Source organism: Antechinus flavipes, chromosome 1 (assembly GCF_016432865.1).
Source record: "Antechinus flavipes isolate AdamAnt ecotype Samford, QLD, Australia chromosome 1, AdamAnt_v2, whole genome shotgun sequence".
Taxonomy (NCBI): Eukaryota; Metazoa; Chordata; class Mammalia; order Dasyuromorphia; family Dasyuridae; genus Antechinus; species Antechinus flavipes.
Window position 1 is genome coordinate 285,253,782 of NC_067398.1, and position 15,132 is coordinate 285,268,913.

The following is a 15,132-nucleotide window of genomic DNA, read 5'->3' on the forward strand; positions in this document are numbered from 1 at the left end:
AAGAAGTAAATGGGTTAAACAGTCCCATTTTAGAAAAAGAAATAGAACAAGCTATTAATCAACTCCCTAAGAAAAAATCCCCAGGACCAGATGGATTTACATGTGAATTCTACCAAATGTTTAAAGAACAATTAACTCCAATGCTATGTAAACTATTTGAAAAAATAGGGAATAAAGGAGCCCTAACAAATTCCTTTTATGACACAGACATGGTACTGATGCTTAAACCAGGTAGGTTGAAAACAGAGAAAGAAAATTATAGACCAATCTCCCTAAGGAATATTAACGTTAAAATCTTAAATAACACATTAGCAAAAAGATTACACAAAATCAATCCCAGGATAATACACTATGACCAAGTAGGATTTATACCAGGAATGCAGGGCTGGTTCAATATTAGGAAAACTATTAGCATAATTGACTATATCAATAACCAAATTAACAAAAACCATATGATCATCTCAATAGATGCAGAAAAAGCATTTGATATAATCCATCATCTATAATAAATAGATAATAATAAACATTTGAGAGTATAGGAATAAATGGACTTTTCCTCAAAATAGTCAGAAACATATTTTAAAACCATCAGTAAGCATCATATGTAATGGGGATAAACTGGAACCATTCCCAGTAAGATCAGGAGTGAAACAAAGTTGCCCACTATCACCATTATTATTCAATATTGTATTAGAAATTCTAGGCTTGGCAATAAGACTTGAGAAAGAGATTAAAGGAATTAGAATACATAATGAGGAAACCAAATTATCACTCTTTGCTGATGATATGATGCTATACTTAGAGAACCCCAGAGATTCTACAAAGCTATTAGAAATAATTCACAACTTTAGCAAAGTTGCAGGATACAAAATAAATCCACATAAATCCTCAGCATTTTTATACATCACCAACAAAATCCAACACCAAGTGATACAAAGAGAAATTCCATTCAAAATAACTATTGATAGCATAAAATATTTGGGAATCTATCTACCGAAGGAAAGTCAGGAATTACGTGAGCAAAATTACAAAACACTTTCCACACAAATAAAGTCAGATTTAAATAATTGGAAAAATATTAAGTGCTTTTGGATAGGCTGAGTGAATATAATAAAGATATTTTATTACTCCCTAAACTAATCTATTCATTTAGTGCTATACCAGTTAGATTCCCAAGAAACTATCTTTATGACCTAGAAAAAATAACAACAAAATTCATATGGAAAAACAAAAGGTCAAGAATTTCAAGGAAATTAATGAAAAAAAAAATCAAATGAAGGTGGCCTGATCTAAAACTATATTATAAAGCAGCAGTCACCAAAACCATCTAGTATTGGCTAAGAAATAGATTAGTTGATCAGTGGAATAGGTATAATCAATATTTATAGCAATCTAGTATTTGACAAACCCAAAGATTCCAGCTTTTAGGATAATAATTCATTATTTGACAAAAACTGCTGGCAAAACTGGAAATTAGTATGGCAAAAATTAGGCATGGACCCACACTTAACAGCGTATACCAAGATAAGATCAAAATGGGTCCATGATTTAGACATAAAGAATGAGATTATAAATAAATTAGAGGAACATAGGATAGTTTATCTCTCAGACTTGTGGAAGAGGAAGGAATTTGTGACCAAAGGAGAACTAGAGATCATTATGGATCACAAAATAGAAATTTTTGATTATATCAAATTAAAAAGCCTTTGGACAAACAAAACTAATGCACACAAGATTAGAAAGAAAGCAATAAACTGGGAAAACATTTTTTACAATTAAAAGTTCTGATAAAGACCTCATTTCCAAAATATATAGAGAATTGACTCTAATTTATAAGAAATCAAGTCCTTCTCCAATTGATAAATGGTCAAAAGATATGAACAGAAAATTTTCAGATGATGAAATTGAAACTATTTCTACTCATATGAAAGAGTGTTCCAAATCACTATTGATAAGAGAAATGCAAATTAAGACAACTCTGAGATACAATTACACACCTGTCAGATTGGCTAAGATGACAGGAAAAAATGATGAATGTTCGAGGGGATGCGGGAAAACTGGGACACTGATGTGCTGTTGGTGAAACTGTAAACGAATCCAACCATTCTGGAAAGCAATCTGGAATTATACCCAAAAAGTTATCAAACTGTGCATACCCTTTGATCCAGCAGTGGGCTTATATCCCAAAGAGATACTAAAGAAAGGAAAGGGATCTGTATGTGCCAAAATGTTTGTGGCAGCCCTGTTTGTAGTGGCTAGAAACTGGAAAATGAATGGATGCCCATCAATTGGAGAATGGTTGGGTAAATTGTGGTATATGAATGTTATGGAATATTATTGTTCTGTAAGAAATGACCAGCAGGATGAATATAGAGAGGCTTGGAAAGACTTACATGAACTGATGCTGAGTGAAATGAGCAGAACCAGGAGATCATTATGCACTGCAACAACAATACTGTATGAGGATGTTTTCTGATGGAAGTGGATATCTTCGACAAAGAGAAGATGTAATTCAGTTCTAATTGATCAATGATGGACAGAATCAGCTACACTCAAAGAAAGAACACTGGGAAATGAGTGTGAACTGTACATTTTTATTTTTCTTCCCAGGTTATTTTTACCTTCTGAATCCAATTCTTCTTGTGCAACAAGAGAACTGTACGGCTCTGTACATATATATTGTATCTAGGATATACTGTGACATATTTAACATGTATAAGACTGCCTGCCATCTAAGAGAGGGAGTGGAAGGAGGGAAGGGAAAAGTCAGAACAGAAGTGAGTGTAAGGGATAATGTTGTAAAAAAATTACCCATGCATATGTTCTGTCAATAAAAAGTTATAATTAAAATATAATAAAATAAAATAAAAAATTCAAATTCTACTAGAGAGCTTTCATACTGACTACCTGGGATGTAAATAACGGTTCCTTCACCTTAATTTAGTGAAATTTTCTGCCATATATTATATAAAATTTAATTGTATGAAATTATGTGATGGTATGTGTGTGTGTGTGTGTGTGTGTGTGTATATGTATGTATCCTAATATAATATCACTATCTTTTTGAAAGCTTAAAGATTTTATTATAAAGGCTTTTTATAAAGCTCAATTGCACATTTTATATAAATCACTATTCTGTAAGAATATCAATACTTGTAAAAATGTTTACTTTTCAGATAATATAAGACATACCTTCTTTGGGGGTGAATGGGTAACCAAGTCTGGGGTCAGAAAGATTCATCTTCCTGAGTTCAAATCTACTCTCAGATGCTATGTAACCCTGGTCAAGTCACTTAGCCCTATTTGCTTTGGCTTCCTCATCTATAAAATGAGGAGAAGGAAATAGGAAACATTCCAGTATTTTTTCCAAGAAAACTACAAATGTGGTCATAAAGAGTGAGATATGACTAAAAAAGAGCTGAACCTACTTCCCTTATACTAATAATAAATTGCATGGCAGTTGGGCAGAAAACAAACTCCATGAGATATTAGAAATTACCCAGCTCTATTTGCTTATTTTACTAATGAGGAAATTAAGGCTAAAATCAAAAAATATATAGGATCATAAATCTATAAAAGACAAATAATTAGCTCCTGGATCCTAGCATAGCAAGTAGGACTAGGCCATGCCCACCCAGCATGAAAAGGAACTCGGCCCCCAAGAGTGAAGTCTCTGTCACTTGTAGAGGAAGCTTGGGATAATATCCCCTTTGCCTCAAGAGCAGATCTTAACGTTTAAAAATGAGCAAAAAAGAAAAAAGAGTTCTGACTATATAGATAGCTATTACAGACACAGGAAAGAAGAAAACTCAAACCTCAAGGACAATAGAGACAAACCATCTCCAGATGAAGCCTCAAAGGATGATATGAGTTGCTCTCCAACTCAAAGGGCTCTCTTGAAAAAAATCCAAAAAATATCTTAAAACATAATTAGAAAAATGGGGAAAGAAAATGAGAGCTTTAGGGGGAAAAAACACAGAAATTGTATGAAGAAAATCCTTAAAAATAGATTTGGTAAAATAAAAAAAAGGAAACATCTCCTTAAAAATAGAACTGGCAAAATGGAAAAAGAAGAACAAATCTCTAAAAAGTAGAATTGGTGAAATGGAAAAAAAATCCAATAAACAAAACAACTAATTTAAAAGTTCAATTGGACAAATGCAAAAGGAGGTGAAAAAAAGCCTAATTGAAGAAAATAATTCACTAAAAATTATAATTGAACAAATGGAAGTGAATGACTCAATGACACATCAAGAATCATTCAAACAAACTGCCCCAAAAAAATAAAAAAATAGAAGAAAATGTAAAATAGTTCAATGGAAAAATAACTGACTTGGAAAATAGATCCAGGAGAGATATTCTAAGATTTATTGGACTACCTGAAAACCACAATGAAAAATAAAAAGAGCTTAGACAACATCTTTCAAGAAATCAGCAAGGAAAATTGCACTGATGTTCTAGAACCAGAGAGTAAAATAGCCATTAAAAGAATCCACTGATCATTTACTAAAAGATACTCCAAATTGAAAAAGGAATATCATTATTCCTTTTAAATTTTGGAATTATCAAATCAAGGAGAAAATACTGCAAACAGCCAGAAATAAGCAAAACAAATATTGAGGAACCACAATCAGTATTACACAGGATCTAGTAAGTAGCTCCCACTTTAAAGGAATTAATGCCTGGAATATGATATTCCACAAGGAAAAGGAGCTTGGACTTCACCTAAGAATCAACTATCCAACAAAATTAAGCATTATGTTTCAGGGGAAAAGATGGACATTCAATAAAATAGGGATTTTTTATTTATTTTTGTTGAAAAGATCAGAGCTGAATGAAAATTTGATCTTCAAAAATGAACTCAAGAAAAGAATAAAAAGATAAAAAGGGAAGAAAAAAGTATGTTTTTAAAAGTTAAAATGTTTATATCCCTTTATATGAAAAGGATATATTTAACTCTTGAAAAACATATCTTTGTTAGGGGTATACTTAGAGGGTGTAAGTATATTTTGACTTTATTGTGATTATATATAAAGAAACTATGAGTACAAAGAGGATTGTACTGGAAGAAAAGGAAAGGGGAGGTAAAATGGGGTAAATTATATTTCATGAGGAGGCAAAAATGACATTACAATTGAGGGAAATAAGAGAGGGGATGAGTATTGTGTGAACATTAATCTCATCAGATTTGGCTCAAAGACAGAATATCAGATATATGTAGTTTGATAGAGAAACTTATTTCAATGTACAGGGAATTAGGAAGGGAAAGGAGAAAAGAAAGGGGGAGGCTAGTAGAAGGGAGAACAGAAGTAAGAGAAAGGGATAAGAAAGGGGGAAGGGCTATAAAAGGGAATGGCAGATTAATTGATATGATAGTAAGAAGCAAAACACTGAGAAGGAGGGGAAAAGGAAAAGAAAAGAAAAAAGTACAACTTGGGGAAAAGTTAATAATTTTAACTGTGAATGTGAATGGGATGAACTCTCCCATAAAATCCATCCTTTTCATAGCAGACTTAAAAGCCAGAATCCTACGATATGTTGTTTACAAGAAACATGTTTAAAGCAGAGTGATACATTCAGAATAAAGGTAAAAGGTTGGAGCAGAATTCATTATGCTTCAGCTAAAGTTAAAAACAAACAAATAAACAAAAAACAGGTGTAGTGATCCTGATCTTGGATCAAGCAAAAATAAAAATAGATCTAATTAAAAGAGATAAGGAAGGAAACTACATTTTGCAAAAGGATGCCAGACATGATGGATTAATATCAATACTACAATGTTGCAAGAAGAAATAAAAAGCAAAATTATACTTTTAAGAGATCACAACCTTGCTTTATCAGAACTAGACAAATCAAACCACAAAATAAATCAGAAAAAAAGTTAAGGAGATAAGTAGAATTTTAGAAAAGTTAAGGTGATACACTTTTGGAGAAAACTGAATTGAGACAGAAAGGAATATACTTTTCTTCGGGCAGTACATGGAACCTGTACAAAAAAAAAAAAAAATGAGCATATATTAGAGCATAAAAACCTCTAAATTAAATGCTAAAAGGCAGAAATAGTAAATGCATTTTGTCAAATCATGATGCAACAAAAATTACATGCAATAAACAGCCAAGGGAAAAATAGACCAAATATAAAATAGAAACTAATCTAATCCTAAATGGATAAAACAACAAATCATAGACACAATTGTTAATTTCACCCAAGAGAATGACAATAAGACAACCTACCAAAATTTATGGAATAGAGCCAAAGCACTTAGGGGAAATTTTATGTCTCTAGATGGTTACTTGTATAAAATAGAGAAAGAGAATATCAATGAATTGGGCATGCAACTCAAACAGCTAAAATAATTAGCCAAATTAAATGCCAAATTTGAAATTCTGAAAATAAACGGGGGACTTCCGGCCAAGATGGCGGAGAGGAAATACACTTCTGTGTAACCTCCGTGTTTTTCTCTCACTATTCATTTCATTTCATGCCTCTGAATTAATGCTCGACTGAAAAAAAACCATACAATTACTTACCAAGAGAAACCATCCTTGAGACTCGTCAAGAAAGGTCTGTTTTTGCGCGAGGGCGGGGACGGTATTTGGAAGCAGTCTGCGGGCAGCAGCTGCAACCAGAGCACAGATAGCAGCTCAGAACCGGGTAGAGCGGAGAGGGGGTGGGGCGCGATCGCAGCCGTCTCTGCAGGGAGAGCTTTGCTACAGGAGCAAGTCAGCAGCCCAGCAGAGAAGCTAAAAACACCGGGGGTGAAGAATACAACCCCAAACAGCTGGAGTCTCTCGGGACCTGGCCACCCCTCCCCCACAGTGTCTTAGCCCGCTCGGATCTCAGAGCGCTCGGATCTCAGCGCGCAGGCGCCATAGCACAGTAGGACCCGTACCTCACGAATACCCTGCCCCTCCCCCAAAGAAAGCAGCCTCCATTCAAGGGGTTTTTTTTTCCTTCTGTTTCTTTGATAGTTTGTCTTTGATAAATAGACAGAATGAGCAAGAAACTGAAAAAGAATTTAACCCTGGACAGCTTTTATACAGATAAAGAGCAGACTCCAAACCCTGAGGAGACTAAAAACAAACAGTCCCCAGGTGAATCCCCAAAGGAGGAGACCATATGTCCCTCAGCACAGATGAATCTCATGGAGGAAATTAAAAAGGCTCTCACAAGGGAGCTAGAAGAAAAATGGGAAAAGGAGAGGGAGGCTCTGCAAAAGGGGAAGGAGGCTTGGCAAAAGGAAAAGGAGGCTTTGCAAAAGGAGAGGGAGACTTGGCAAAAGGAGAGAGAGGCTCTGCAAAAGGAGAGGGAGGCTTGGCAAAAGAGCCTGGAGAAGTCAGTTAAAGAGAGAGTGGATAAAGAAACCAAATCCTTGAAAAATAGGATTGGTGAACTGGAAAACAAAATTGGCGAAATGGAAAAAAATTCCACAGAACAAAAGAACTCAATTGGACAATTAGAAAAAGATCTTTAAAAAGTGAGTGAAGAAAATACCTCACTGAAAATCAGGGTCGAACAATTGGAATTGAATGACTCGAGGAGACAAGAAGAATCAGTTAAGCAAATCCAAAAAAATCAAACAATGGAAAAGGATGTGAAATACCTTCTGGGGAAGACAACAGACCTGGAAAACAGATCCAGGAGAGACAACCTGAGAATCATCGGACTTCCAGAAAAGTATGATGAAAAAAAGAGCCTGGACACTATCTTCCAGGAAATTATCAAAGAGAACTGCCCAGAAGTCATAGAAACAGAAGGTAAAATAGACATTGAAAGAATTCATCGATCCCCTACTGAAAGGGATCCTAAAATCAAAACACCAAGGAATATAGTGGCCAAATGCCAGAACCCTCAGGCAAAGGAAAAAATACTGCAAGCGGCTAGAAAAACCCAATTCAAGTATCAAGGAGCCACAATAAGGATCACCCAGGATCTGGCAGCATCCACATTAAAGGATCGAAGGGCCTGGAATATGATATTCCGAAAGGCTAAGGAACTTGGTATGCAACCAAAAATAACTTACCCAGCGAGATTGAGCATCTTTTTCCAGGGAAGAAGATGGACATTCAACGAAATAAGCGAATTTCATCTATTTCTGATGAAAAAGCCAGAACTTAACAAAAAATTTGATCTACAAGCACAGAACTCAAGAGAAATCTAAAAAGGTAAAGATTAATCTTGGGAACTATATTTCGGCTGTAAAGATGTATAAAGAATACATGTATACCTTGTTCTAGAAACTAGATGTGGAAAGGACATTGTACTAGAAAAAAGGGAAAGTGGGGGTACTACATTTCATGAAGAGGCAAAGATAACCTAGTATATCTGAGAGAAAGAATGGAGAGGGATGAAAATACTTATGGTATAAGTATGGCATAATTATATTATGACACAGACTACACTGAGTGGATACTTCTCATATACAATCCTGCATTCATCCATCACTATAGGAAAACCAAATTCATAATTTTAAAAGGGAGTCCATCCTTCCCAACTGCTAAGTCTTCAATTAATCCATCAACATTTACCAAATAACCTACTATCAGGAGATAAAATATATGATGTCATCAGTTGCCATATGTACCCCTAGAAAGTCATAAATACTACTTTGATATCAATAGATATGTATTTATGAGATACACATGCACATATAAATATGGGTGTGTACTAATTCCAGAAAAAGGTGAGTCTGCTACTGCCACTCACAGTTTATCATTGACATTAGCAACATATGACATATAGCAACATAGCAAACATTTGTTTTTTTTTTTTCAGTGAACAAAAATCTATTTTTTCTTTCTTCCAGACCTCTCATTAAAAAAGGAAAATCAGACACTTGTAATAAATATTTGTAAGAAATTAGAAACAAAAGGCCATATTGGTTATATCTCTCTCACACACACACATACATATATATGTATATATATATATATATATATATATATATATATATATATATATATATATATACACATACATATACAAATATACACTATATATACATATATAATATGAGAGAGAGAGAGGAGGGAGAGATAGAGGAAGAAAGGAAATAAAGGAGGGAGGGACAAGGAAAGAGAGAGAAAATGTGTGTGTAAAATCTTATTCTGAACTTTGAGTCCATTGCCTATGGAAGTGGATGGCAGATTGGACTTCTGGAATCATGGTTGGTCAATGCATCGATTAAAGTTCTAAATTATTTGTCTTTACAATATAGTTGTTGTTATAAAAATTGTTCTCCTGATTCTACTAACTTTATTCTGTATTAGTTCCAATAAATCTTTCCAAGTTTCTCTGAAAAAAAAAAAATAAAAAAATAAAAGGGGAGATTAATAAAACTGAAAGTAAGAAAACTATTGAGCTAATAAACAAAAATAAGAGTTGTTTTATAAAAAACAATTTTTAGTTAATTTGATTAGAAAAAGGAAAGAAGAAAATCAAATTGTTAATGTCAAAAATGAAAAGGGTGATTGAATTTTGCACCAATGAATAGGAAATTAGCAATAATTATGAGCTATTTTGTTCAATTGTATGCCAATAAATCTGATGATCTAGGTGAAATGAATGAATAATTACAAAAATATAGATTGCCCAGATTAACAAAGGAAGAAATAATTAAATAGTCCCATTTTGGAAAAAGAAATTGAACAAACTATTAATTAGTTTTCTTTAAAAAAAAAACTCCAGCGCCAGATAGATTTACAAGTGAACAATTAATTTCAATACTAGGCAAATCATTAAAAATTAGGGAATGAAGGAGTCCTACCAAATTCCTTTTATGATACAGATATAATGCTGATACCTAAACTAGATAGGGTCAAAATAGAGAGAGGAAATTATAGACCAATTTCCCTAATAAATATGGTTGCAAAAATCTTAAATAAAACATTAGCAAGGGATTATATCAAATTATCACCAGGATAATATACCGAGACCAAGTAGAATTTATACCAGGAATGTAGGGCTGGTTCAATATTAGAAAAATTATTGGCATAATTGACTATCAATAACCAAGCTAATAGAAATCATATGATTATTTCAATAGATGCAGAAAAAGCATTTAACAAAATCCAACACCCATTCCTATTAAATAGGAATAAATAGTTTCCTTAAAATGAACAATAGTATCTATTTAAAACTATCAGCAAACATCATATATAACAGGTATAAACTAAAAACATTAAGCATTCCCAAGGGAGCAAAAAGTTTGCCCACAATCACCATTTCTATTCAATATTACATTACATTACATTACATTACATTATATTATATTATACAAGAAGAAAAAGAAACTAAATGAATTAGAATAGGTGATGAAGAAACCATATTTTCATTCTTTGCAAGTAGTATGATGGCATACCTAAAGAATTACAGAGAATCAACCCAAAACTACTAGAAACAATGAACAATTTTAGCAAAGTTTCAGGATACAAAATAACTCATCAGCATTTCTATATGTTACCAACAAAGTCGATCAGCAAGAGATGCAAAGGGAAATTCCATTTAAAATAACTATAGATAATATAAAATATTTGGGAGTCGACCTGCAAAGGCAAAGTCAGGAACTATATGAACACCATTACAAAACACTTTCCAAACAAATAAAATCAGATTAACTGGAAAAACATCAAGTGCACATGAATAGACAAGGACAATTCTATGTAAATTAATCTACTTATTCAGTGCTGTGCCATTCAAACTGTCAAGAAATTACAGAGCTAGAAAAAATAATAACATAGTTCATGTGGAAGAACAACAGATCAAGAATTTCATGAGAATTAATGAGAAAACACACAAATGAAGGTGGCCTAGCTGTCCTGACCTAAAACTATATTATAAAGCAGCAGTCATCAAAACCATTTGGAGCTAAAAAATGGAGTAGCTGATTTGTGGAATAGTTTAGGTTCACAAGACACAATAGTCAATAACTATAGTAATCCAATGTTTGAGAAACCTAAAGCCCTAAATATGGGGATAAGATCTGACTATTTGACAAATTTTGCTGGGAAAATTGAAAAATATTATCACAGAAACTATGCATTGATCCATATCTAATGCCCTATAAAAAGATAAGGTCAAAATGGGTTCATGATTTAGACATAACAAGTGATATAATAAGCAAATTAGAAGAGTAGATCTGTGGAGGAGGAAGGAATTTGTGGCCAAAGAAGAATTAGAGTATATTATGAAATGCAAAATGAATTTTTTTATTATTATTATAGCTTTTTAATTACAAGTTATATGTATGGGTAATTTTACAGCATTGACAATTGCCAAACCTTCTGTTTCAATTTTTCCCCTCCTTCCCCCTTTTCCCTCCCCCAGATGGCAGGTTGAACAATACATGTTAAATATGTTAAAGTATAAGTTAAATAAAACATATGTATACATGTCCATACAGTTATTTGCTGTACAAAAAGAATAAGACTTTGAAATAGTGTACAATTAACTTGTGAAGGAAATCAAAAATGCAGGAGAACAAAAAATAGAGGGATTAGGAATTTTATGTGGTGGTTCATAGTCATCTCCCAGAGTTCTTTCACTGGGTGTAGCCGGTTCAATTCATTACTGCTCTATTGAAACTGATTTGGTTCATCTCATTGTTGAAGAGGGCCATGTCCATCAGAATTGATCATTATATAGTATTGTTGTTAAAGTATATAATGATCTCCTGGTCCTACTCATTTCACTCAACGTCAGTTCAGGTAAGTCTCTCCAGGCCTTTCTGAAATCATCCTGAAGGTAATTTCTTACAAAACAATAATATTCCACAATATTCATATATCACAATTTATTCAGCCATTCTCCAGTTGAGGGGCATCCACTCAGTTTCCACTTTTTGGCCACTACAAAGAGGGCTGCCACAAACATTCTTTCACATACAGGTCCCTTTCCCTTCTTTAAAATCTCTTTGGAATATAATCCCAGTGGTAACACTGCTGGATCACAGGGTATGCACAGTTTGATAACTTTTTGAGCACAGTTCCAAATCACTGTCCAGAATGGCTGGACATATTCACAATTCCACCAACAATGCATCAGTGTCCCAGTATTCCGACATCCCCTCCAGCATTCCACATTATCTTTCCCTATCATTCTAGCCAATCTGATAGGTGTGTAGTGGTATCTCAGAGTTGTCTTAATTTGCATTTCTCTGATTAATAATGACTTGGAGCATCTTTTCATATCGCTAGAAATAGTTTCAATTTCTTTGAGAATTATCTGTTCATATTCTTTGACCATTTATCAATTGGAGAATGGCTTGATTTCTTATAAATTAGAATCAATTCTTTATATATTTTGGAAATGAAACCTTTATCAGAACCTTTAACTGCAGAATGTTTTCCCAGTTTATTATGTCCCTTCTAATCTTGTCTGCATTAGTTTTGTTTGTACAAAATTTTTTTAATTTGATATAATCAAAATTTTCTATTTTGTGATCAATAATGATCTCCAGTTCTTCTTTGGTCATAAATTCCTTTCTCTTCCATAGGTCTGAGAGGTAAACTATCCCATGTTCTTCTAATTTATTTATAATCTTGTCCTTTATGCCTAGGTCATGAACCCATTTTGACCTTATCTTGATGTACAGTGTTAAGTGTGGGTTAATGCCTAGTTTCTGCCATACTAATTTCCAATTTTCCCAGCAAATTTTGTCAACAGTGAGTTCTTGTCACAAAAGCTGGGGTCTTTGAGTTTGTCAAACACTAGATTATTAAAGTTATTGACTGTTTTGTCCTTTGACTCTAACATATTCCACTGATCAACTAGTTTATTTCTTAGCCAGTACCAAATGGTTTTGGTAACCAGTGCTTTATAATATAATGTTAGATCCAATACAGCTAGGCCACCTTCATTTGATTTTTTTTTTTCATTAATTCCCTTGAAATTCTTGACCTTTTACTTTTCCATATGAACTTTGTTGTTATTTTTTCTAGGTCATTAAAATAGCTTTTGGAAGTCTGATTGGTATAATATATAATAGATTAGTTTAGGTAATATTATCATCTTTATTATATTTGCTAACTCTATCCAAGAGCATTTAATATTTTTCCAATTAGTTAGATCTGACTTATTTGTGTGGAAAGTGTTTTGTAGTTTTGCTCATATAGCTCCTGATTTTCCCTTGACAGATAGATTCCTAAATATGTTGGATTTTGTTAGTGATATATAAGAACACTGATGACTTATGTGGGTTTATTTTGTATTCTGCAACTTTGCTAAACGTGTGGATTATTTCTAATAGCTTTTTAGTAGAATCTCTGGGGTTGTCTAAGTATACCATCAGTGATAATTTGGTTTCCTCATTACCTACTCTAATTCCTTTAATCTCTTTCTCAATTTTTATTTATGGTTTTAAATAGATGCTACTGATTATTTTAAGGAAAAGTCCATTTATTGCTATACTCTCAAGTGTTTTTAATAGGAATAGATGTTGAATTTTATCAAATGCTTTTTCTGCATCTATTGAGATGATCATATGGTTTTTGTTAATTTGGTTATTAATATGGTCGATTATACTAATAGTTTTCCTAATATTGAACCAGCCCTGAATTACTGGTATAAATCCTACTTGATCATGGTGTATTATCCTGGGGTGATTTTCTGTAGTCTTTTTGCTAATATGTTATTTAAGATTTTAGATTCAATATTCATTAGGGAGATTGGTCTATAATTTTCTTCAGACTACTTGGTTTAAGTATCAGTACCATGTCTGTGTCATAAAAGGAATTTGGTAGGATTCCTTCATTCCCTATTTTTTCAAATAGTTTATATAGCATTGGGGCTAATTGTTCCTTAAATGTTGGGTAGAATTCATATGTAAATTCATCTGGTCCTAGGGATTTTTTCTTAGAGTTATTGTTTGTTCTATTTTTTTTCTGAAATGGGACTATAAGCGATTTACTTCCTCCTCTGTTAATCTAGGAAGCTTATATTTTGGTAGGTAGTCATCCATTTCACTTAAGTTATCAAATTTATTGGCATAAAGTTGGGCAAAGTAACTCCTTATTATTGCTCTAATTAACTCTTTATTGGTGGAAAGTTCTCCCTTTTCATTTTTAAGACTAACAATTTGATTTTCCTCTTTCCTTTTTCTAATCAGATTTACCAAAGGTTTATCTGTTTTACTGGTTTTTTTCATAAAACCAACTCTTAGTTTTATTTATTAATTTAATTTTTTTTTTACTTTCAATATCATTAATTTCTCCTTTTAATTTTAGAATTTCAAGTTTAGTATTTGATTGGGGGGGTTTTAATTTGTTTTTTTTTTTCCTAGCTTTTTAAGTTGCAAGCCCAATTTATTGATCTTCTCTTTTTCTATTTTATTCAAGTAAGCCTCTAAAGATATAAAATTTCCCCTTATTACTGCTCTGGTTGCATCCCACAAATTTTGGTATGATGTCTCATCTTTGTCATTATCTTGAGTGAAATTATTAATTGTGTCTATAATTTGCTGTTTCACCCAAGTCATTCTTTAAGATGAGATTATTTATTTTCCAATTGCTTTTTGATCTATTTGCCCCTAACTTTTTGTTGAATGTAGTTTTTATTGCATCATGATCTGAAAAGAAAGCATTTACTATTTCTGCCTTCCTGCATCTAATTTTGAGGTTTTTATGTCCTAATACAAGGTCAATTTTTGTATAAGTTCCATGAACTGCTGAGAAGAAAGTATAATCCTTTCTGTCACCATTCAGATTTCTCCAAAGATCTATCATACCTAATTTTTCTAATATTCTATTTATCTCTTTAATTTCTTTCTTATTTGTTTTGTGGTTTGATTTATCTAATTCTAAGAGTGCAAGATTGAGATCTCCCACTATTATAGTTTTGCTGTCTATTTCTCCTTGCAACTCTCTTTACTTCTCCTTTAGGAAGTTAGATGCTATACCATTTGGTGCATATATGTTTAGTCTATGCTACCCTTTAGCAAAATATAGTTTCCTTCCTTATCTCTTTTAATTAGATCAATTTTTGCTTTTACTTGATCGCAGATAAGGATGGCTACCCCTACTTTTTTGACTTCACTTGAAACATAATAGATTCTGCTCCAGCCTTTTACCTTTACTCTGTATGTATCTCACTGCTTTAAATGTGTTTCTGTAAACAACATCAAAGTGAATAATTTT